Genomic DNA, 24,039 nt, shown 5'->3' on the forward strand with positions numbered 1-24,039 from the left:
AAATGTAAAATAAAACTATTTTTTATGCATTTTCTATTTTTAAATCATTTTAGCACATTTACTCAAAAACTAACATAAAATTGGGTTTTTGAAACATTATTTCATAAAATCATGCATATTTAAATGTTAATAAACCCTGAATTATATGCATGATCATAATGCAGGGTCAAAAATTCCTGGATGATGAGTTCACAACACATAAAATTCCTGAAGCGAGGGGGGAGGAGCGTGGGTCAATCAGGAAATAAAAATGAAAACGAAGTATCCCAAATAATCCTGATTGTCCCAAAGCCATAAGGAGACAAAGAGAGTTTAAATCAAAATGCCGATCGGAACCCAAGAGGCCAAATGTAATCCGATTAGAATATAATGAAAACACAAACCGTAAAAGAAGATGGAAAGAAAATATGTTGGGATAGAGTTATCCCTTTGCTATAGCCACAGGTGGATCGATCCTGCAATATATGCAGGTCGACCATGCCTTCGAGGCTTTATGATAAAACAAAATGAAGAAGAAATTAGGCTACGAAGAAGGGAGTGAAATAGAATTTCTTACAGAGAATTGGAAATAGAAGATGCTACTTACCGAGAGTTCGATGATATGAGAGAGAAAGAAGAGGTGACTACGGCAGGTTGCTGCAAGGTGGGATCGGCTCTGATGGTGGATGACTCCAGCTGCAAGTCTCCTTCAGAATCCAAATGAGAAAGAAAGGGCGTAAATAAATAAAAAAAAGAGTCGGAAGGGATGATCGTTGTATGATCTGTAAAAAAAAATGGATGATCCTCGAAGAGGATCAATGTCTCTTCTTAAAGAGAGCATCGAATGCTCGAGAGAGGAAATGGTTGAGGATTAAGGGTGGAGAAGAGAGGGGATTGTTGGAGATCGAAGGTGGAGAGAGGAGAAGAGGGAAGCGCGGGAAGAGTCCGTTAGAAATCCTCCCTTTTTCCAAAAAGAGGTTTTCTTTTTAGGAATTTTTTGAAAAATGGTTAAGAAATGAGGTTTTTGGCAAAATGGCTTCAAAAGGTTTAAAAATCCTTCGTTTTTCTTGTAGCTTTTCCCAATTTTTGGTTTTTTATGTTATTTTTTGCATTTTTAGAATAAAATCCTAAAGTTTTACAAGAAGACGAAGATTAAAACTATTTTTTTGTGTTTTTGTAAATTATTTACAAAAGAGAATTTTCTTGAGAATTAAAAGCTATTTTGAGAAATTTTCTTCAAAAAATGGGCTTACATCCAGATTTTTGGAACTATTTGAAGTTTTACAACTTCGAACTGGGAAATATAAGGTTGTGGATTCAAGAGAATGTCGGATGAGCTGCCCGAGTCATTTAAAAAACCATTTTGGGTATTTATGTAATTTTAATTTGGGAATCGGGCAATGGGGCTCAAATTTGTATTTAAAACACTGGGTTCGGACCCAGAGTTGAATTTGAATATATCAATATGGAATTCAATCCAAAAATCTGAAGAATGACTGAAATTTAGTTTTGAAATTGCTTTGATTTTCTCAGAAAATGGAACCAGGGGCAAAAAGGGAATATTTATAAAAGCTTTAAAAAAATTTTGGGGTGTTCACAGTGCAGTATTTCTATGACGGGCTTACTGAGAAGCATCGTCAAATGGTTGATTCGTCTTGTGGGGGCATTTTTATGCTCAAGAGTGAGGATGAGGCGTGGTCTCTATTTGAGACCTTGAGTGAAAACACGATGCATCATGCTTTATCTTCACGGCTCGATAGGACTACATCTTTGTCTAGTGGTCCTAAGAAAATAGGGATTTTCGAAGTTGGGTCTGAGTTAGATTTGCGTACCAAGGTTGACCAGTTGAATAGGAAGTTAGATCAATTCCTAGCAAATTCTTCGAGAAGTCCAATAGGAAGAGTGTGCGAGCTATGTGCTAGCCCTGCACACTGTGTTTCGGATTGTCCGGCAGCGCCGCTATATCCAGAATTCGTTCAGGAGCAGGTGAATGCTGCCCAAGGTTTCTCTAGACCCATACCTGATTCATTTACACCATCATATAACCCAGGTTGGCCAAACCAGTCCATTTCCCCATCCCATCAGCCTTCCCAGACACAGTATAGACACTATAACCCTTTACAAGGTTACTCGCATCCTATATTTCCACATGTTCATCCCCAGTATAGTCTACCTTCTCTTCAGCTTTTGCTGGTCAGGTATTTCAAAAGATCCAACACTCGTTGGACATGTATTTCAAATGTTCCAGCTGTTGCTGGTCCAGTATTTCAAACGCCCCAGCTTTTCGCTGATCATGCATTTCAAACGGTCCAGCTTTTGTTCGTAATGTATTCCCAAAAGACCCAGCTCTCGCTGGTCATATATCTCAAAAGTCCCAGTTCACAATTTTCGATATCCCAAATCAACCCATTGCATGAATCAAACCTTCAGGGTGCAATTTCTCCATTACCAAACCTTCGGGTTTCAAATCTCTCAAACCTATCATTTCCAAAACTTCATATCTCCAAACCTCTCAATTTTATCAAATTCTCCAACCTCCGGGTATAATGTTTATAACCAGTCGTGTATTTCTCAAAAGATCCAACACTCGTTGGTCATGTATTTCCAAAACGTCCAAGTTTTGCTGGTCAGGTATTTCAAAGGTTCTAGCTTTTGCTGGTCGGGTATTTCAAATTTTCCAGCTTTCGCTGGTTAGGTATTTCAAAAGATCTCAACATCTAGTTGTCATGTATTCCAAAAGGTTCCAGCTTTTGCTGGTCATATATTTCAAAAGGGTTCTAACTTCCGCTGGTCATGTATTTCAAAGGTTCTAACTTTCGTTGGTCATGTATTTCAAAAGTCCCAGCTTTTGCTGGTCATGTATTTCCAAAATCGAAGATACAGCTAAAGGTCGCATCAGGATCTATATTGAGTGAAGTATTTCACACAGAATTTGTGAAAACATTGCCAATTTGCTAAAAGCATTTGTTGATTCTAAAAAAATCTGACTACACAAAAGCATTTCCTTAGATCACCTCTAGTATTCTTTCCAAAAAGGTGAAACTTTTGCGAAAAAGAGGTAAAATTCAAATCTTTTCCTGTTGATCAACCAAAAGGATGTAAGAAATGTCCTCGATATGATCAATGGAAGAAATCTTCAATGATGTTGAAAAGCCAAAAGCGAATTGATATTGATCTTGGGTATGGTGCATGTTTAAAATGACTTTCTGGCAATCAGGCAGTGGAAATATCCTAAGCTACCAAAAGAATCCACTCAACCCATATCTTCTCATTCATTTAAAGTTGTAATCAAATATCCGCAAAATGTTGTCAAGATGAAGACAAATATACGAGCTAGACCCCCGGGGCCAAAGAAGATTTGGATCATCTCCGAGATGAAGGAGTTTGTGAAGAATCCTTCAAGGGAAAGTTCAGATCACCGTCGAGATGAAGGCAAGTGTGATGAACCTACAGACAAACCCTAAAAGATATTTGATTTCTGCTATCATCTACAGACCTTTTTAGCCAATATCAATAGAATCCCTGAGATAAAAGAAGGATCAGAACATCTCCAAGATGAAGGAGTTTGTGACGTACCCTTCCCTGAAAAAAGAGAGAAAAGTCAGGACCCATCCAAATGAAGGATGATGTAAAAGCCCGAGAAAGTGCAATGACTCAAAAAGTGTGCAAGAGGATCATCATGGGAAAACACCCAGATATCAAACTGCCAAAGTTGCCAGAAGTCATCTCTTCTCATGCAAAATTCCTTTATCAATATCTTTTCATTACTTGCTTTTATGAAATTAAGAATATTTCTTATATTCTCATATCAGGGAAATGGATAGCTTCCTTGAAGAAAATCATCAACGCTAAAAATTTGAATCTGACTCTTAGAACTGAGGAGTTAACCTCATTTGGGAGGAAATACTCTAGGTAAAAGAAGGAATATCTTAGCACATACGTGCACATTTTCAAGCATTTGAATCAACTACAATTTTATCTCATTGGCATAATTTTCTAGCTATTTCAAGAATGAAATAAACATTCAATATCCAATTTTGATGCAACCTAGTGTTGTCTATATCTTCCAGAAGAGTTGCCTCACTCAGTTGAAGTATCTCTTCCTGTCCCATCGCGGTTTCTTCAGTCAAGGATTCCGTATGGTGTTCCCACTCAGGTTAAGGGTCAAAACCTGAATTTTCTGCGAGAGGTCATTTGATTTCAAAAGGCTATTTCAGTCTCAACAAATGAGACGCCCAAAATCATTCCTTTTTCCAAGCTTTAGGGAACCCTATCTTCTTCCTTTCGCAAACCCCTTTCGGACTTGTTTGTCCAAGTTTTGAAGGTCTCATTATGGTTTCTCCATTTGAGAAATCCGTATGGTAGATTTCCTATCCAGGTTAAGAGTTAACCCGGAACCTCGCTTCACGAGGTATCTTCCTTGCAGGTTTGGGTTAAACCTGAGTCTCGTTCCAACGAGATTCCTCGTTTGGACAAGATGTTTTCTTCCAGTCCCATCATGGCTCCTGTCCCATCGAGGAACCCATGCTTTGTGTATCCATCTAGGATAGGATCCTACTTGAGCTTCATTTCACGAGGCATTTTCCAAAAATGTCCCATCAAGGTCCTCATGTATTCCTTTCCTCATTTCAAATTCATCTTGATATATTTTCGTCCCATCCAGATTAAGGGATAAACCTGAATCATTCCAAAAATAGTATCTCGTCTCACCCATGAGACCTGGTCAAAATCCTGATTCCCCACCATTTCAGAATTTTCATCCAAAGTCCCATCACGATTTCCTCATTTCTATGATTTGATTACATCATTTTCAAGGATTTCGTCTCCCCAAAACCATTCAGGATAAGGTTCTAAGCCTGAGAAGCCATATTTTCAAAATAATTCTTCCACACCCTGTTCAGATCTGTTGACTGGGGCATTTTCAAAATTTGGAGTGTTGTCTTTGCCACTAAGCTCGACTTTAAACCAACTTAGTAGCAAAGAGGGGCATCTGTGAACACCCCAAATTTTTCAAAATTTTGTAAAATGACCCTTTTGCCCCCAACCCCATTTTCTGAGAAAATCAAGTCATTCTTCAGATTTTCTGAACTAAATTCCATAATGGAATATTCAAAATTAATTCCGGATCCGAATCCAGTACTTTAAATCCATATTTTTTCAAAATCCGGATCCAACCCATTTTTGAAGATTTTTTTTCAAAATAGCTTTTAAATTCTCAGAAAAATTCCCTTTTGTAAATATTTTTACAAAAACACCAAAAAAAAAACAGTTTTAATCTTTATTCTCCCGTAAAACTTCAGGATTTTATTCCAAAAAAAAAAAGAAAGAAAAGTAACATAAAAAACCAAAAAAATTGGGAAAAATTACAAGAAAAACAAAGGATTTTTAAACCTTTTGAAGCCATTTTGCCGAAAACCTCATTTTTAAAACCATTTTATAAAAATTTCCTAAAAAGGGGGACCTATTTTATGAAAAAATAGAAAATTCTAACGGATTCTCTATCGCGCCTCTCTCCTTCCCTCACCACCGTCGATCCTCAACAGCCATCACTGTTCTTCACCTTCCATCCGCAATAGACTTCCTCTAAAACCCTCTACATCCCCTTTAAGAAGAGGTCTCCGAGTTTCAAAAGGGCATCGACTAAATCCATCATCATCCCACTCTCTGCGAAGAAGCGATTATGATCCCATCAACTTCATCGGTTCATCAAGTCCCCCTACAGAATCCGTCATCTTCAACTTTACCCAGCGGCAACTTATAGAAGCCACAATCTCTGCCCTCTGGATAGGAAGCCCCAGCACGGTAAATTCCCCCTTTTCTTTCTGAACTTCTAATTCCTTTTGCATTTCCCTCTTCTTCATTCTGTTATTTAGTTTCTTTTCCAAGCATCCATGGGGATATTGATTTGCATATACTAAATCAAATCACCCTTGATGCAACAGTAAATGGAATCCTCGATTCCAACAGATTACCTCTTTTTTTTTATTTTTTTTATTTCATTCTCAATTCTCAATTGGTTTTTATCTTCGTAAGATCTTCATATGCATTTATAGTTCGACTCTTTGCATTTTCACTTTCATTATACGTCCATATGCTGATTGCCCATAGGTGTCTTGGTTCTAAAATTGACATTGAACCCCCAACTTTATTCTGTACATTCTCTGTCATAGCAGGAACCGATGATGCTTCACAATAAGCATCATCGATTTCTCCTTTTTCTTCTTTTATCGATTTTGTATATTCTTTGTCATAGCAGGAACCGATGGTGCTTCACAATAAGCATCATCGATTTCTCCTTTTTCTTCTTTTTTCGATTTTGTATATTCTCTGTCATAGCAGGAATTGATTGCTCATAGGTATCTTGGTTCTAAGATTGACATTGAACCCTCAACTTTATTTCGTATATTCTCTGTCATAACAGGAACCGATAAGCATCATCGATTTCTCTTTTTTTTTTACCATTTGACTCTTGTTTTCATATAACTATTGTCTTTTATTTGGACAGTATTGCAATTACGACTCGCCATGTTCTGATGCTCTTTGCATTTATGTTTGATCATTCATTTCATTTTGCAGGTCCATTTGATGGGTTATTCCTGTATCTCAGTATGATTATTTCGGTTCATTCATGTTCTCCCCTTTTTATTTAGCCTTTTCCTTTCACTTTAATATTCTCTGTATTATAAATTCGTGGCATTATTAGATTTCTTGGCTCTTTTATTCACCTCTAGCATTTCATGCCATCGTTTTCAATAGTTTCACTTCAGAGTACCCATCAACTCACCTGTTACTACTGCATATGCTAACATTTAACCACAGTCTTTTATAAATACCTTTATCAATTCTCTGTTATGTGATAATTTGATCGACAGCATCATCATTCTGTTTGTGGAGGTTTACCCATCTTTTCAACCATAATCAGGATCTGGATATGATTTGCGTGTCAATAGTTTCACAGTTAAAAAAAAAAGGAATATACAAGGTAGCATCTTTAATGGTTTCTATGGATCAGAGGCCCTGACAAGCAGGAAATCTCACAATTGAGAGGAATCATGAGGTATGTGTTGCGCATTATCTTGGTAAGACAGTTCTTGGGAGCAACCGATTCAATCAAATGTTCGTGGCACATGTGCATATCCATTGACGCCTAAGATTGCCATTGTCACTCTTGTTGCATTCTCTTAGTAATATTTTTGTTTAAGAGTCTGTCTTATAGTTCATCTTTTTTTTTTTTATGTTTAGGCCGTTAAATCTCAGAAATCCCAGTTGCAACATCACCGCAACAATAACCAGTTTCCCGATCTAGATCAGGGGAGAAATCGAGTCCCAACCATTTGTAGAACAGTGAAGCTCCTCAAACATATTCTTGAATCCATGTCAGGAAATCCATCAGAAATAAAGATCTCCTCGATTTAGGTTGCCAGCTATAAGGCTGAAGCATTTTAAAGTAAAGACAACCTATATTAGTGATCAAATTTTTGTAGTGGTTGAAAGTTTAGGTGCTGCGTCCAACTATCTGCAAAATTTGTCCTTATGGAATTTCTCTAGTGCTTTCAGCAGAATCAGATTTAACATTACATGTTATGCCATTTTATGTCTATCATTCATTTTCAAAACCTTGGGCCTCATTCCTGAAAGTTGGTGTTCGGCAGCTACCAAAGGAGATGAATTACAAGAAAGACCTCCTTCTCTGGTGGACCAAGTGACTACCCTTGTCACTATAACCTGGTAATCCATGATTCTCAAACAAGGATAGAATTTGCTTCCACTCCTCTTCCTACTTTTTGTGAAATTTTTTTATTTATTTTTTTGCGTGAATTTCCTTGTTCATTTGAGTTGGTTAAGGTAACTTTTCCACATTTTTTTTTGCTTTGTTGTTTTGTTTCTTGATTCTTCTGTGGATTAAACAAATTCTAAAATCCAATTAATTAGAATCATGCCAGCATATCAATTTTTTTTGCACTTTAATGTAAAGCTGGCCCTTCTAGCGAAAATTTCTGAAGGTTGGTTGATTCATTCCAAGGTTGTTGGGCATTATCAAGTCCAGCTGGGCTAACGATAGCCTAAGAATACCTGTTATGTTGTAACAAATAATATCATTTTAGCATGACAAAGGCCATGTAAATTATATTTTAAAGGTGCTTTCAACTCAAAACTCTATTTTGAAGCATGAGCAACAACATCCCCACTCAAAACTCAGCAGTCTCTGCACCCTTGATACAACCACAACTTTACATAATTCAATGACAGGATGTCTGGATCCAATAGAACACTCTTTAGACTTAAAACCCAAAATTTTCTGCTTCTATCCAGGTCACGAACAGCAACAGATTATTAATCCAACATCCCTGGATCCTACTGCTAAAATCATATTTCTGTTGTGACAAACCCAACTTTTCTGCAACGACCTTTGCATCTTCCTGTTCAGCAATTCTGCATATCTTTGCCCCTTTGTTTTCTGAATTCAAGAGGCCCACCTGGGGTTGCAGTTAGTCCTGCGTGGATTCATGGACTTTCAATAGTCTTACCAGGTCAAGGAATCATAGCCTTGAAGGGAATTTTACTAATGCCTAGAAATAGGTCCTATATTTACACCCATAAAAAAAAATGATGGATGCTGCCTTTTCATTTAGGAGATTAGGACCTAAGAGCCTGCTGTCATTATTCAGAATTGAGTCTGCTTGTTCTGAGCCATCATTTTGTTTCTGGACTCCTGCTGATGATGCCTAGAGCTATGACGCAACATTTGTTAGTCCATGTTGCAAGAAAGGTAACCCTTTAGTAAGGCAGGCCTCAAGCGCAGGGAGGTTTCTGGTTTGTAATGCCTCCCAGTCTGTTGATTAGAGAGTCAAACTCAGGATAGCCAACTGTGGCTATACCCACCCTTCAGCCATTATCTGTAGCCTTCACATTCACATACTCCAACATTACCCACACCTCCACAGGCCATAATAGTGTTGGCTGTAGACTCCATGTTAGCACTCATAGCAGTGACAACCACTGCTGTAGCTGCCATCTTTGTTGAGAAACTCTGTTTTGATGTCACATAATATGATACACTGTCGGATTTGATTTTATATGATATGATAATATGTCCTCTTGAAACATGTTATATTATGACTGAATATGTTTTGCCATAAATCTAACGAGTATTTGATGCAAGGATATCTCACCCAAAAAGGATGGAGACTTCCTGTTCAAGTATAACTATAGTGCAATCATACTCCTTGAAGAAAAAGCTTGATGAGCCATGCATTCCTAAAGATCAACTGAAGAGATCGGCTACCTCAAGATGAAGATCTTTTTTCTTCTTTAGAGTCATATGTAACAGAACCTTCAGGAACATGCATATTGCATATTAAATACTCATTCATAAAAGCTATATCATAAAAGTATACGATAGTTTCAAAAAGCTCCTTTTTGAAAACTAATAATTGTACCTTCTTACAACCCTTTATGAAAAAGGTATTTTGACATGATTTCAAAATGTAATGATTGTACCTTACATCATATACAAGACAACATGAAAAGAAATATAGGAAAAAGACAAAACATGAAATCGGCTACATAAAGAAAAACAAATATAATACGTTTTGAAAAGACTCTATTTACCTTCTTTAAAGAAATAATTTTAAATGTAGGAAAAAGACAAAACATGAAATCGGCTACATAAAGAAAAACAAATATAATATGTTTTTGAAAAGACTCTAGTTACCTTCTTTAAAGAAATGATTTCAAATATGGGAAAAAGACAAAACATGAAAATCAGCTACACAAAGAAAACAAATATAATAAAGTTTTTTAATGACTCTAGTTACCTTTTTACAAACCCATAGAATGTCGACTTACTTCAAGTCATCATTCTCTTTGTACAACATTAAATACCTCCTGTAAGAAATCCTTGTTAAATATCCTTCTCAAGAATGTCGACTTTCTTGTAGTCCTCATTCTCTCTGAAGACTTTGAAAAACACAACATAAAGAAAACACTTGACTTGACTATGTACAAATAAATATCTCAAAGCACTCATTGTACTTACACTCATTTAAAGTAAAGAAGTACTTATGTACCTCAAATCATTAATTAGGATAAAGACAAAACTACAATCCAACGTTCAATGTACTATTGTAAGAAATAGACTTTTTACATAAAATATGTATTACCTAAAATATTACAACGACTAGTGTACCCCATATTTTACTTTTATGGAAAAAGGCTTTCTTGAATTTCTCTAAAGATGTTTTTGAAATGACATAACATTTCACATCTCAAAAAGGCTACGATTTCAAAAAGTAACGACTACTTTTTTAAAGGCTATATAAACACACTCAAATAAACTATTCAACATGGAACGGAATGGACATGTGAGCTTACAACGAGAAAAATTCCTATTCGATATTTGAAAAGAGAGCCTTGAAAAAGAAAGAAAAAAAGAAAAGAAAGAAAAGAGAAAAAGTCAAGTATAGCTCTTTGACAAAGAGTATCCTCTGAGTGACAAACAGAACATTCTGAGAATCTTTCATTCGTGTATTCATATCATTCTGAAGGTTCTATAGGAAGTATTGTAACTCTGTTATTCACTGTTTTCCTTCTTTGTTGAAAGAAGTAGACCTTTGTGAAAGAGGGTGTTGCCCTTCACTGTTGAGAGAAGAAGACCTCTGTGAAAGAGGGTGTTGTCCTTCTTTGTTGAAAGAAGAAGACCTCTGTAGAAGAGGGTGTGCCCCTTCTCTGTTGAGAGAAGAAGACCTCTGAGGAAGAGGGTGTTGTACTATTTATTTGGTGACTCAGATGTTATAGTGGAAAGCTCAAGTGGTTTGCTTGGGGACTGGATGTAGGTCTGGGTATTGACCGAACCAGTATAAATTCTGTGTTTTATGTGTTGTGCCTTATTGTCTGATTATTTTATTTTATCGATCTTTATCGTATTTCACTATTCACCCCTCCTCTAGTTGAATTTCATTTGGTATCAGAGCAGGTTTGCTGGTTTCGAGATAACAAGTCTTCCAGCACAAATGACATCTACCTCTTATGCTCGTGATATTGAAGGTCAACACGCATCTTGTCCTCCTTTCTTCAATGGCTCCAACTATGGATACTAGAAGTGCAGAATGGCTATATTTCTCAAATCCATAGATTTTGCTGTATGGAAAATTGTTGAGCATCCATACACATCTCCATCCGCAGACTATAACTTATGGTCTGATGAAGAAAAGAAAATGGCAAACCTAAATGCAAAGGCTATGAATGTCTTATATTGTGCCATTGATCAGAACGAATTCAATAGAATATCTATATGTGAATCTGCATATGATATTTGGCATTCTTTAGAGGTTATTCATGAAGGAACCAACAAAGTGAAAGAAGCCAAAATCTCATCTCTTGTCAGAAAATATGAGTTGTTCAAAATGAACAAAGATGAACCCATCACAGAGATGTTTACCAGATTCACCAACATCACCAACGATCTGAAATCTCTGGGTGTAACATATTCCCAGACAGAAAAGGTGAAGAAAATCTTGAGATCTCTCACAACTGATTGGGAGAAAAAGACTACAGCTATTGAAGAAGCTCAAGATTTATCTAAGCTTACTCTGGACGACTTAATAGGCAATCTTATGGCCTATGAAGTCCATATGAAAGAAAGAAGGGAAGAACAACAACCGATAAAGAAAACTCTAGCTTTCCCAGCTCTATCTGAGAATGAAGACTCAGATAAAGAATCTAAAATTGCGCTACTAACCAGAAAATTCCAGCGCTTCATGAGAAGGAACTGGCTTCCAAACAAGCACAAGGAAAGAAAAGATCCTAAGAAAGATCCCATGTGCTATCAGTGTAATAAGCCAGGTCACTTGAGGCGTGACTGTCCCTTTCTCAAAAGAAAGTCCAAGACCGAGGAACCAAAGAAGAGGTTCTTCAAGAAAAAGGCTCTGCATACTCAATGGGATGACTCAGAACCATCCACCAGTGAAGAGTCAAGTGATGATGAAGCCGAAACTGCAAACATGTGCTTCATGGCAAACGAAAGCTCTGTAAGTGAAATTTCTGATTTTTCCTTTGAAGAACTTCTAGATGCTTTTCAAGAACTATTTGAAGAATCTAGAAAATTAAGCTTCAAAAATAAAACTTTAAAATTTGAAAATTTAGAGCTTTCCCAGAAAAATGAAAAACTCAGCAGTGAAAACTCGGAGTTGAAAAAGAAAAATCTTCTTATTACTTTTGAAATCTTATATACTAGCTTCAAGACTAAAAATCTGCAAGTAAAAATTTCAGAATTAAAAAGTAAAACTGAAAACCTTATGAAAATGGTTTTCAAGTTTACTAAAGGAAAAGAGAACTTGGATAAACTCCTATCTTCTCAAAAAGTCTCTTTCTACAAGAATGGTATTGGCTATTCTCATTTCAACAAGCCTTCTTGTATGAATCAAAAGACCACTTTTGTGAAAAGTTCGTCTGAACCAAATAAGGAGTATTATAATGTTATTTTTTTTAACTCCTCTAAGGTTGTAGACAAACCCAAATCCAAATGGATATGGGTTCCAAGGTCTAACAAAAAGTGACCCGATTGGGTACAAAAAAGAAATTTTACTTAATGATTTGCAGGCTCCAAACAAGAAGAACAGATGGATTCTAGACAGTGGATGTTCAAAACACATGACTGAACATTCAGACCTCTTTGCTGTTCTTCATAAAAAAGAAGGAGGAACCGTCACCTTTGGAGATAACAACAAAGGTTTGATAATAGGTATTGGTAATATTGGAAATATAGATAAACCTCTTATCAAAGACGTTCTCCTGGTTAAAGGCTTAAAACATAACCTTCTAAGTATTAGTCAAATGTGTGATACAGGTTATAATGTTAGCTTTAATCATAATGCTTGTCTTATAGCAGACACCAACGAAAATATTATCTTAAAAGGTATAAGAAAAAATAATATATATGAACTATACCTAGAAAACATCACAGAACATTGCCTCATAGCTAATAATGACTCTCAACATCTATGGCACATGAGAATGGGTCATGTCAATTCTAAATACATGTCTAAATTAGCTAAAGATAAGTTAGTACGTGGGTTACCCAAAATATCTTTTAAAAAGGATTATTTTTGTGATGCATGTCAATTAGGAAAACTGTCAAAATCTTCTTTCAAATAAAAAAATATCATTTCAAGCAAAAGATCTTTAGAGCTTCTCCACCAGGATCTTTTTGGTCCTTCTAGGGTAGCTAGTCATAATCACAATAAATACGTTTTTGTCATTGTAGATGACTACTCAAGATTTACTTGGGTGATATTTTTGAAAAACAAAAGTGATACGTTCTGTCAATTTGAAATTTTATGTAAAAAATTACAAAATGAAAAATCTTGTTCTATTGTTAAAATCCGTAGTGACCATAGAGGAGAATTTGAAAATGAACTTTTTGAAAATTTTTGTAACTTGCATGGTATTTCTCATAACTTTGCCTTTCTTAGAGCTGCACCTCAAAATGGTGTAGTAGAAAGAAAGAATAGAACCCTTTAGGAATCTGCTAGAACTATGCTCCAACACAATAATCTTGCTAAATCTTTTTGGGCAGAAGCTGTTAATACTGCATGCTACATAACAAATAGAGTTCTCATTAGACCCTTATTAAATAAAACTCCCTATGAACTATTCTATGATAGAACTCCAAGAATAGACTACTTTAAAGTCTTTGGGTGTAAATGCTTTATCCTAAACACAAAAGATAGCCTAGATAAATTTGATGCTAAATCTATTGAAGGCATATTTTTAGGATATTCAAGTCATAGTAAAGCATACAGGGTTTTCAATAAGTGTTCTAAGTCTATTGAAGAATCTATGCATGTTAGTTTCTGTGAATCTATTGATCAATCTGTTCATAAGCAAACTAACGATGATGATGTTGAAAGTACAGATTTATTTTTAGATAACACAACTAAGTCTAATGAAGATGATCATCAAAGAACATTTGTCGATATCAAAGATCATCCTCAAAAGCAGATTTTGGGAGAACTGTCAAAGGGGTTTCAGACTAGAGCTCAGCTAGAACGGATTGCAAATATGGCATTCATTTCTCAACTTGAACCAAAGAAGATTGATGAAGCCATCATCGATGAGTTCTGGATGCTAGCCATGACTGAAGAACTGAATCAATTCCAAAGGAATGAAGTTTGGGATCTTGTACCAAGACCAAAGGATCATTCAATCATTGGGACAAGATGGATCTTCAGAAACAAGCTAGATGAAACAGGTAATGTTATAAGAAACAAGGCAAGACTAGTAGCTCAAGGATACAACCAGGAGGAAGGTATTGATTTTGATGAAACTTTTGCTCCTGTTGCTAGACTTGAATCTATTAGGATGTTTTTAGCATATGCAAGCTATATGGATTTTAAACTATATCAAATGGATGTTAAAAGTGCTTTTCTAAATGGTTTTATAAATGAAAAAGTTTATGTAAAACAACCTCCAGGATTTGAAAATGAACAATTTCCAGATCATGTTTTCAAACTCAAACGTGCTTTGTATGGTTTAAAACAAGCACCTCGTGCTTGGTATGATAGACTTAAAACCTTTTTGTTAAAAACTGGATTTTCTGTAGGCAAAGCAGACTCTACATTATTTGTAAAAATAGTGAATAATCATACCCTAATTGTTCAAATATATGTAGACGATATCATATTTGGATCATCTAACAGCACTCTTTGTGAAGAATTCTCTAAGTCCATGCAGAAAGAATTTGAAATGAGTATGATGGGAGAACTCACCTACTTTCTTGGACTGCATATTAAGCAAACCAAGGATGGAGTTTTCATCAATCAGTCTAAGTATGCTCGTGAACTTCTGAAGAGGTTCAACATGAACTCAACTGCTTCAAAATCTACTCCTATGAGCACTACTACTGTTTTGGACAAAGATGAAGATGGTAAGTCTGTTGATACAAAGGTATACCGAGGTATGATAGGATCACTTCTCTATTTAACTGCTAGTCGTCCAGATATTATGTTCAGTGTTTGCTTGTGTGCTAGATTTCAGTCAAATCCAAAAGAATCACATCTTAAAGCTGTAAAAAGAATAATGAGATATTTAAAAGACTCAGTTGATTTTGGATTAATCTATTCAAAATCCTCTACATTTGATTTAATCTCATACAGCGATGCTGACTTTGCTGGAAGTAAATCTGACAGAAAAAGCACAAGTGGAACATGTCATATGCTAGGGCACTCACCTGTATCATGGTTCAGTAAGAAACAAAACTGTGTATCCTTATCAACTACTGAAGCCGAATACATTGCTGCTAGCCTAGCCTGTACACAAGTTATCTGGATGAAACAAACCTTAAAAGATTTTGGTTTAAATTTTGAAAATACAACTATCTTCTGTGATAATACTAGTGCTATAAACTTATCTAAGAATCCTATTTTACACTCACGAACTAAGCATATTCAAATAAGACACCACTTCTTAAGAGAACAAGTTTTAAACAACATAATTAAACTGGAATTCATACCCACTAATCAATAGTTAGAAGACATATTCACTAAATCATTGAAACATGAAGACTTTACACGATTTAGAAGACAACTAGGAATATGCAAACTGAGTGACTTATAAATTAATCACACGTATTATAATACTTCTTATAGGTTTTGTTAAAATCTTATTTTAAAAGTTTTTCTTCTTATCGATTTTTGTTAGTCAAACTAGGTTTCCATATTCACGTACACTTTAAACTCTTATAAGACACATTCTTTATGTCTTTCAACTTGTCATCTTTCAAGTACACATCCATTATGACTCCTTGTCCTATCTCCTTTCACTCATATCCATAAAAACTAATTATATTAAAAGCTATCATAACATTGTTCACATCACTCATCTCATAACTCCTTTATTATTTTTTGTCCTTTTGTGAAAACTTCTCTTACGATAAATTGATTCACCTTCAACATGATAACATATTAGTTTATGAGAACTCTTGCTTTTCAAATTATTAGTTAAAATCGAATGATTATTTTTTTTGGTTCTTTTACCTTTTTCTAAAGATCTAGTTGCTATGTTCTCACGTAAATTTTTACTATATCATTTGATATATCATAGATTACGTACACTCTATTATATCTCACGTAAATTTTTACTATATCATCTTTTATATCATAGCCTAAAGAACTATCTATTATCATCTCTTCATGCTTTACATCTTTTTACAAAAAGTATCATAAAAACACTTGTACTCCACCCATTAGTACGTTTTGTATCACCTTTTTATCTCTCTCTCTATTATAAGAAGCTCCTTTTCATCCGTGACCATGACTCTCCCATATATTTTATATCTCTCTCCAATCGAGACTCATTAAAACCTTGTCCTTCATATTTTTTATTCTCATTAGTACCTTTAGTACTTTCTCTCTCTCTCATACGAATTGAGCCTCCATTCTTGTCAATCCGTGTTTGTGACTCCTTTACTAATTTAAAACTTAACTTTATTCTCTAAAAACTGAACTTCCTCAAATCGAGTTTCTTTAAAAATATGTTTATCAAATAAACAATAATTCATGTCAATCACAACTTTATTTTATGTCTTTTATCTCATATCAATCATGATTCTTTATTACTTCTTATCCTACTCGAAAATCCATATATGTCATCTTACTTTTCTCTATGACTACTCTCACTCCTTCCACGCATATCCATAAAAATATTTCTTATATAAGCAATTATTACTCTTCACTCATGAATATCTTTTTGTCTCATCATCTCTCTTACCACTATTCATAGTCAAAGTGTGTCCCTCTCATATTTACGTATACTCATAAAAATTACAAATGTGAAAACACATTAATCATGACACATTTTTTTAAGGCATTCTTTTCTTTCAAAAATGTCATATCTTTCAAACTACATATCCGTATCACCCTTCTTTATGTCTATTCATTCTTTTTTCCACGCATATCAAAATATATACTTATTAAATAACAAATTATTGCCTCTCACTCACTCATCTTTGTTTGTCTCATTCCAAAATCACTCTTCACGAATTTGGAATGCTTCCACATCAAGTAATATCATGTAGAAAAAGTTGTTTGTTTTATTAGGCCATTATTTTCTTCACTCTCTTCAATATGACACTCCATACTCAATTCATGACATTTCTCACTACTCGATAAACTCTCCCATAGTATATTTGTTCAAATCTATGTCCTTCTTAACATACATATCAATATAATACACTATCTTCCACCATTGATTTGATTTGTCATTCACAAGCCCCTTAACTTACAACTCACGAATTTCCTTATTCAAACTACAATCCAAAAATCATTCACTTCCATTATCATTCAATTATTGTCACAATTATTTTTTTTCTTTTTCTTCTTCTATTTAATCGATTGGTTCATTCCTCACCAATACCACTCGTATCTCACTATCTTCATACATACTTTCAAACTCGTTCCTCCTCTCTCAACTCCCTTTTGCAATGGCTTCCTCCTCAAACTCTGCAATCACTGCCGCAGATCTAAGGTATCCAGATCTTTTTCATGACTACAACTTACTTTGTTCTCGACCAATTCATGAAGGAAAGTTGGTTCACTATGAAGACTTCATGCTATTTGACCTAGACAGCTCTCTCCCCGAACTCAAACACCTACTAGGATCTTCATCCCAAGCTGCCTACTATCCTGAACTAGTTCGACTATTCTACACAAATTTTTCTTCTGATCATGAACAAACTACCATCACCACCAAAGTACGCGGACACCTGATGTTCTTTCATGCTTTCTCATTAGGCAAAATTCTTAACCTTCCTTCCACCGGCACAGACCTCAACAATATAGTACCAATCGAACGATCGGTACTTCAAAAAATTCTTCTCTGCACCAACTGCTTCCAACTTCCCTGGCACATGAGGAATCTCCAACCTCATGCTCAACTGCTTGACCAGATTCTTCTCCACAATATCTATCCCAAGCCTCCACGCAAGGGATTAGTACCAAGAAAAATCTCTCTCCTTATCTACGCAATTTTTTCTTCCATTCCGATAAACTGGTCCAACATTCTTTTCGACCTTTTTATTCGTTATAAAAAATTCCAGCCTCTTCTTTTCGGGTGTTTTATAACTCCCATTCTAAAATACTTCAAAGTATCCCTTCACAACGAAGTTATCCTCCATCCCTCTCAGGTCCTCGATGCTACTTTCTTCAATCTAAGGTCTCTGCACCTTCCCGGCTCTGATGAAGAAGATCCAACATCCAACTTTGATTACTTCTCTGCACTGATGGATGTCCAGCGTTCTTAGGATCGTATCCTTCGCAATCAAGCCTTGTTGCAGCAGACTCGTCAAGCTCAACAGCAGGATCTAGATGCCCCTACACATCAATCTACTCCACCTTCGGAATAAACTTACTTTTACTGTAATCTTTATTATTGGTCTGTAATAACTTTATTACTCTGATCCCTTCCTTTTTGTCTATGACAAAGGAGGAGAAAACCTGTCTCCATTATTGGAGAAATACTCTCTTTAAACATTTTTCAATATTTTATAATATTATTATTTCTATGCATAATGTCTTTTTGACAGGGGGAGCATATTTTGTCATCCTAAAAAAGGGGGAGAATGTTGAGAAACTCTGTTTTGATGTCACATAATATGATACACTGTCGGATTTGATTTTATATGATATGATAATATGTCCTCTTGAAAAATGTTATATTATAACTGAATATGTTTTGCCATAAATCTAACGAGTATTTGATGCAAGGATATCTCACCCAAAAAGGATGGAGACTTCCTGTTCAAGTACAACTATAGTGCAATCATACTCCTTGAAGAAAAAGCTTGATGAGCCATGCATTCCTAAAGATCAACTGAAGAGATCGGCTACCTCAAGATGAAGATCTTTTTTCTTCTTTAGAGTCATATGTAACAGAACCTTCAGGAACATGCATATTGCATATTAAATACTCATTCATAAAAGCTATATCATAAAAGTATACAATAGTTTCAAAAAGCTCCTTTTTGAAAACTAATAATTGTACCTTCTTACAACCCTTTATGAAAAAGGTATTTTGACATGATTTCAAAATATAATGATTGTACCTTACATCATATACAAGACAACATGAAAAGAAATATAGGAAAAAGACAAAACATGAAATCGGCTACATAAAGAAAAACAAATATAATACGTTTTGAAAAGACTCTATTTACCTTCTTTAAAGAAATAATTTTAAATGTAGGAAAAAGACAAAACATGAAATCGGCTACATAAAGAAAAACAAATATAATATGTTTTTGAAAAGGCTCTAGTTACCTTCTTTAAAGAAATGATTTCAAATATGGGAAAAAGACAAAACATGAAAATCAGCTACACAAAGAAAACAAATATAATAAAGTTTTTTAATGACTCTAGTTACCTTTTTACAAACCCATAGAATGTCGACTTACTTCAAGTCATCATTCTCTTTGTACAACATTAAATACCTCCTGTAAGAAATCCTTGTTAAATATCCTTCTCAAGAATGTCGACTTTCTTGTAGTCCTCATTCTCTCTGAAGACTTTGAAAAACACAACATAAAGAAAACACTTGACTTGACTATGTACAAATAAATATCTCAAAGCACTCATTGTACTTACACTCATTTAAAGTAAAGAAGTACTTATGTACCTCAAATCATTAATTAGGATAAAGACAAAACTACAATCCAACGTTCAATGTACTATTGTAAGAAATAGACTTTTTACATAAAATATGTATTACCTAAAATATTACAACGACTAGTGTACCCCATATTTTACTTTTATGGAAAAAGGCTTTCTCGAATTTCTCTAAAGATGTTTTTGAAATGACATAACATTTCACATCTCAAAAAGGCTACGATTTCAAAAAGTAACGACTACTTTTTTAAAGGCTATATAAACACACTCAAATAAACTATTCAACATGGAACGGAATGGACATGTGAGCTTACAATGAGAAAAATTCCTATTCGATATTTGAAAAGAGAGCCTTGAAAAAAAAAGAGAAAAAGAAAAGAAAGAAAAGAGAAAAAGTAAGTATAGCTCTTTGACAAAGAGTATCCTCTGAGTGACAAACAGAACATTCTGAGAATCCTTCATTCGTGCATTCATATCATTCTGAAGGTTCTATAGGAAGTATTGTAACTCTGTTATTCATTGTTTTCCTTCTTTGTTGAAAGAAGTAGACCTCTGTGAAAGTGGGTGTTACCCTTCTCTCTTGAGAGAAGAAGACCTCTGTGAAAGAGGGTGTTGTCCTTCTCTGTTGAGAGAAGAAGACCTCTGTGGAAGAGGGTGTGCCCCTTCTCTATTGAGAGAAGAAGACCTCTGAGGAAGAAGGTGTTGTACTATTTACCCGGTGACTCGGATGTTATAGTGGAATGCTCAAGTGGTTTGCTTGGGGACTGGATGTAGGTCTGGGTATTGACCAAACCAGTATAAATTCTGTGTTTTGTGTTGTGCCTTATTGTCTGATTATTTTATTTTATCGATCTTTATCGTATTTCACTATACACCCCCCCTCTAGTGGAATTTCAATCTTTGCATTTGGAGCAATGTTTAGCTTTGTTGAAACCTTTGTTACACACAACTGCCACCATTTGCGGCAATGTTCGGCATAGCTGCAACTACTATATCCTGTCATCATATGCTCCCTTAGAATAATATCATGACCACCTATATTGCTGCTTTCCCACAACCATTGCCTCATTGGCTGTAGCTTACTACCACTATCATCCAACTCCACTATTTGCAACCCATTAACCCATCTCCTTTCTCATGCCATGTGTATCCATATATATAGATTCATATATGTAGCTATATATATATAACATATACAGGTATATATATATATATATATATATATATATATATATATATATATATATATATATATATATATATATATATATATATATATATATATATATATATATATGTATGAGCATATATATCATTCCCTCTGTCTTGTCATCATTCATATGAACATTTTGTAGATATCCCCATGATATGTGTAAATTTTTCTTCCCTTTTCATACTAACCCAGTTGTTTTGCAGGAAACATGTGGAAAAGGCCACTATTTGAAGTTGTAAATTTGATTTTATGAATTGTAATAGCTAGATTTAAATGAGAATTTATATTCCCTGTTTTAGGTAGAATGGGTGAGCATTATAACATCATGAATTACTTGTTTTTCATGCATTTTTCTTTATTTTTCAAAATTCTCACAAATGGCAACACGAATGGCATGCGCACCATTTCGTAAGAGGTAAATTAATCCTAAGTTGATGATTTGCATCAATGGCCATAGTCAGGATGTAAACAAGACTTAGTGCTTTTATCTTTTACAAAATAACACTGGATCCACACTGGATCCTTTTCAAAAATCATCATATTTTCGGCAAATATTTTCCTCTTTTATCAGAATTTAATCTAAAATTAACTCAATATATATACCAATGGCCATAGTCAGGGTATATTGAGAATTAATTTCATTTTAAATTCTATAAAAGCACCAAAATATATTTCATTCTTCACTTGAATTTAAATGTAGTTATTACATAATACATTCAATGACCATAGTCAGGGATATATTATGTCTTTAACCCCATTCTTAATTCACTTAAAGAATGAAATAGCTTTTCAAAAAAAATTAATTTTCAAAATTCTTTAAATTCATTCATCATTGAGGATAGAATTGCATCATATTTTCAAAATTCTTTTCAAAAACTCAAGTGATTTTGAACATCTTTTCTTCAATTTCTACTTCAAACTCATTAAATATTTCTCTTCTTCAAAGTCTAAATTTTGACTTTGAAACCAAATTCAAAGTTCAATTTAACTTTGATTCATTTTCTAGATTCCAATTCTATTTCAAAGTCCAATTTGAATTTGGAATTTCAAAAAGAAAATCATCTTATATTCAAAAATCAAAATTCAATTCAATTCCATTCTGAGTTGTCTTCTGATTTCACATTCGAAATCAAGTTCATCTTCAAAAATCAAAATCAAAGTTTGAGATTGATTTTGAATCTCAAAGCTTGACCCTTCTTAAATCCTAAATTCAATCTGGGTTTTCAAAACCCAGATCCCTCTTCAGAAGTCCCATTTGGACTTTCAGAATACAAATCCTAAGCTAGATCCCAATCACAACTTGGATCCAGTTTTTTTTAAAATACAAACCTACCTTTGGATCTTAGACTTTCAGATCCAACAACCATCTTAGGGTCCAGAATCCAACTCCATCTTTGATCTCAGCTTCAGATGCAATGCCATTCTAGGATCCAGAACCCAATTCTACTTTGGATCTCAAACTTCAGATCCAAATCCATTCTAGGATCCAAAACCCAATTCTACTTTGGATCTCAAACTTCAGATCCAAAATCCATTCTAGGATCCAGAACTTAATTCTACTTTGGATCTCAGACTTCATATCTAAAATCCATCTTAGGGTCCAGAGTCCAAATCTATCTTGGATCTCAGACTTTAGATCCAAATTCCATCTTGGATTCCAAATCTTGGATCCAATTCCATTCAAAATTTCAGATCCAAAACCATTCTAGGATCTAGAACCTAATTCCACTTTTGATCTCAGACTTCAGATCCAAGTTTTATTTAGGATCCAGAATTCATTTCCATTTCAGATCTCAGATTTCATATTCGAATTCCATTCCTTCGGATCAAATTCCATCCTAGATCTCATATTTCAGATCCTAATTTCCCTTAGGGTCCCAAATCCAGAATTCAGTTCATCTTGAATTTCAACTCTATTTAGAGTCCAAACCTTTGATTCAAAACTCCATTCTGAATTCCAGATTTCAAATCAACTTCCATTCTCAAATCCAAATCCAATTCCGTTTTCATCTCAGATTTCAAATCCAATTCCCATTTAGGATTCTAAATCCAGAATTCAATCTCATCCTAAATTTTCAACTCCATCCAGACTTTGGATTCAAATTCCATCTTGAATTCAAATTCCATCTTGAATTCCAAACTTTCGAATCAAATCCTATTTCTCAATTCCATTTAGATTTCCCACATTTCATTCTGATTTCAAACTTCAAAGTTAGAATTCAATTCCATTTTATCTCTATTCTGATTCAAAGTCCATTTATGACTTTGAAATTTCCTTTCTTCTCCTTTTATTTCAACTTCAGAAAACATTCTTTTCAAAGTCAAGATTTATTTTCAAACTCTGATTATTCCATAAACTTAGAACTTTAAATCATAAGTTCTGAGTCAAAAACCATTTCTTCACTCTATTTTCATCTCAAAAACACTTGGAAAATTTCAAAATCATTTTCAAAAGAGAGCATACATATTTGCATTGCACAAGCATGATTCTTTGTGCATTTAGACTTAGAATAGATTCTTCGATAATTTCTTTGCAAAGTAAAAGGCATGAATTCGACCCTTGGTTCGATTACCCCTGGTAAAGGCGCCAGGAACGGTCGAACCTCGTACCGACGAGCGGATCCCGTCTCCCAGTTTTCCCGCAAATATTTCAAAAACGGAGGCGAGTTATTTCCTTAAATACTTTCAAAATTAAGGTCACGTGAGACCTCGCAAAAGAGTTCCTCTTCTTTTTTTCTTTTCTCTTCTCTCCTTCTTTCCGTCTTTTATTTTCTCCCTTCAAAAAGGAGGAAATAGAGGCTGGAAAGGAAAAGAGAAGAAAGAGAGAGAAATCACAAGAGAGGAAAATTTTTGCGATGATCACAGTTTTGGCGACCGTGATAGGACTTGCGTCTCTGTCTGGTCGAATTGATGACTTTGCTTTGCTTTGATATTATCTAAGTCTTTATTCTATAAATGTCAGTTTCATTTTTTTCATGCAAACCTTAGGAGCCTAGATTTTGTCCTAAGCTGACATTATTTGCATATAGGATCTAAGCATGATTTGGTAGGACCATATTGAGGAGATTATTCCATGCTCACATTAGACTTAGGTTTGAAATACAACTCTCCTTAATTTTAGGGATTGAATGCGAACAATGTATGCAAGTGTATGTTTCTCTTCATTTTAATCTATCTCTTTAGGACTTG

This window comes from Nuphar pumila, chromosome 8 (assembly GCF_984573655.1).
Source record: "Nuphar pumila chromosome 8, dmNupPumi1.hap1.1, whole genome shotgun sequence".
NCBI classification, from domain to species: Eukaryota; Viridiplantae; Streptophyta; class Magnoliopsida; order Nymphaeales; family Nymphaeaceae; genus Nuphar; species Nuphar pumila.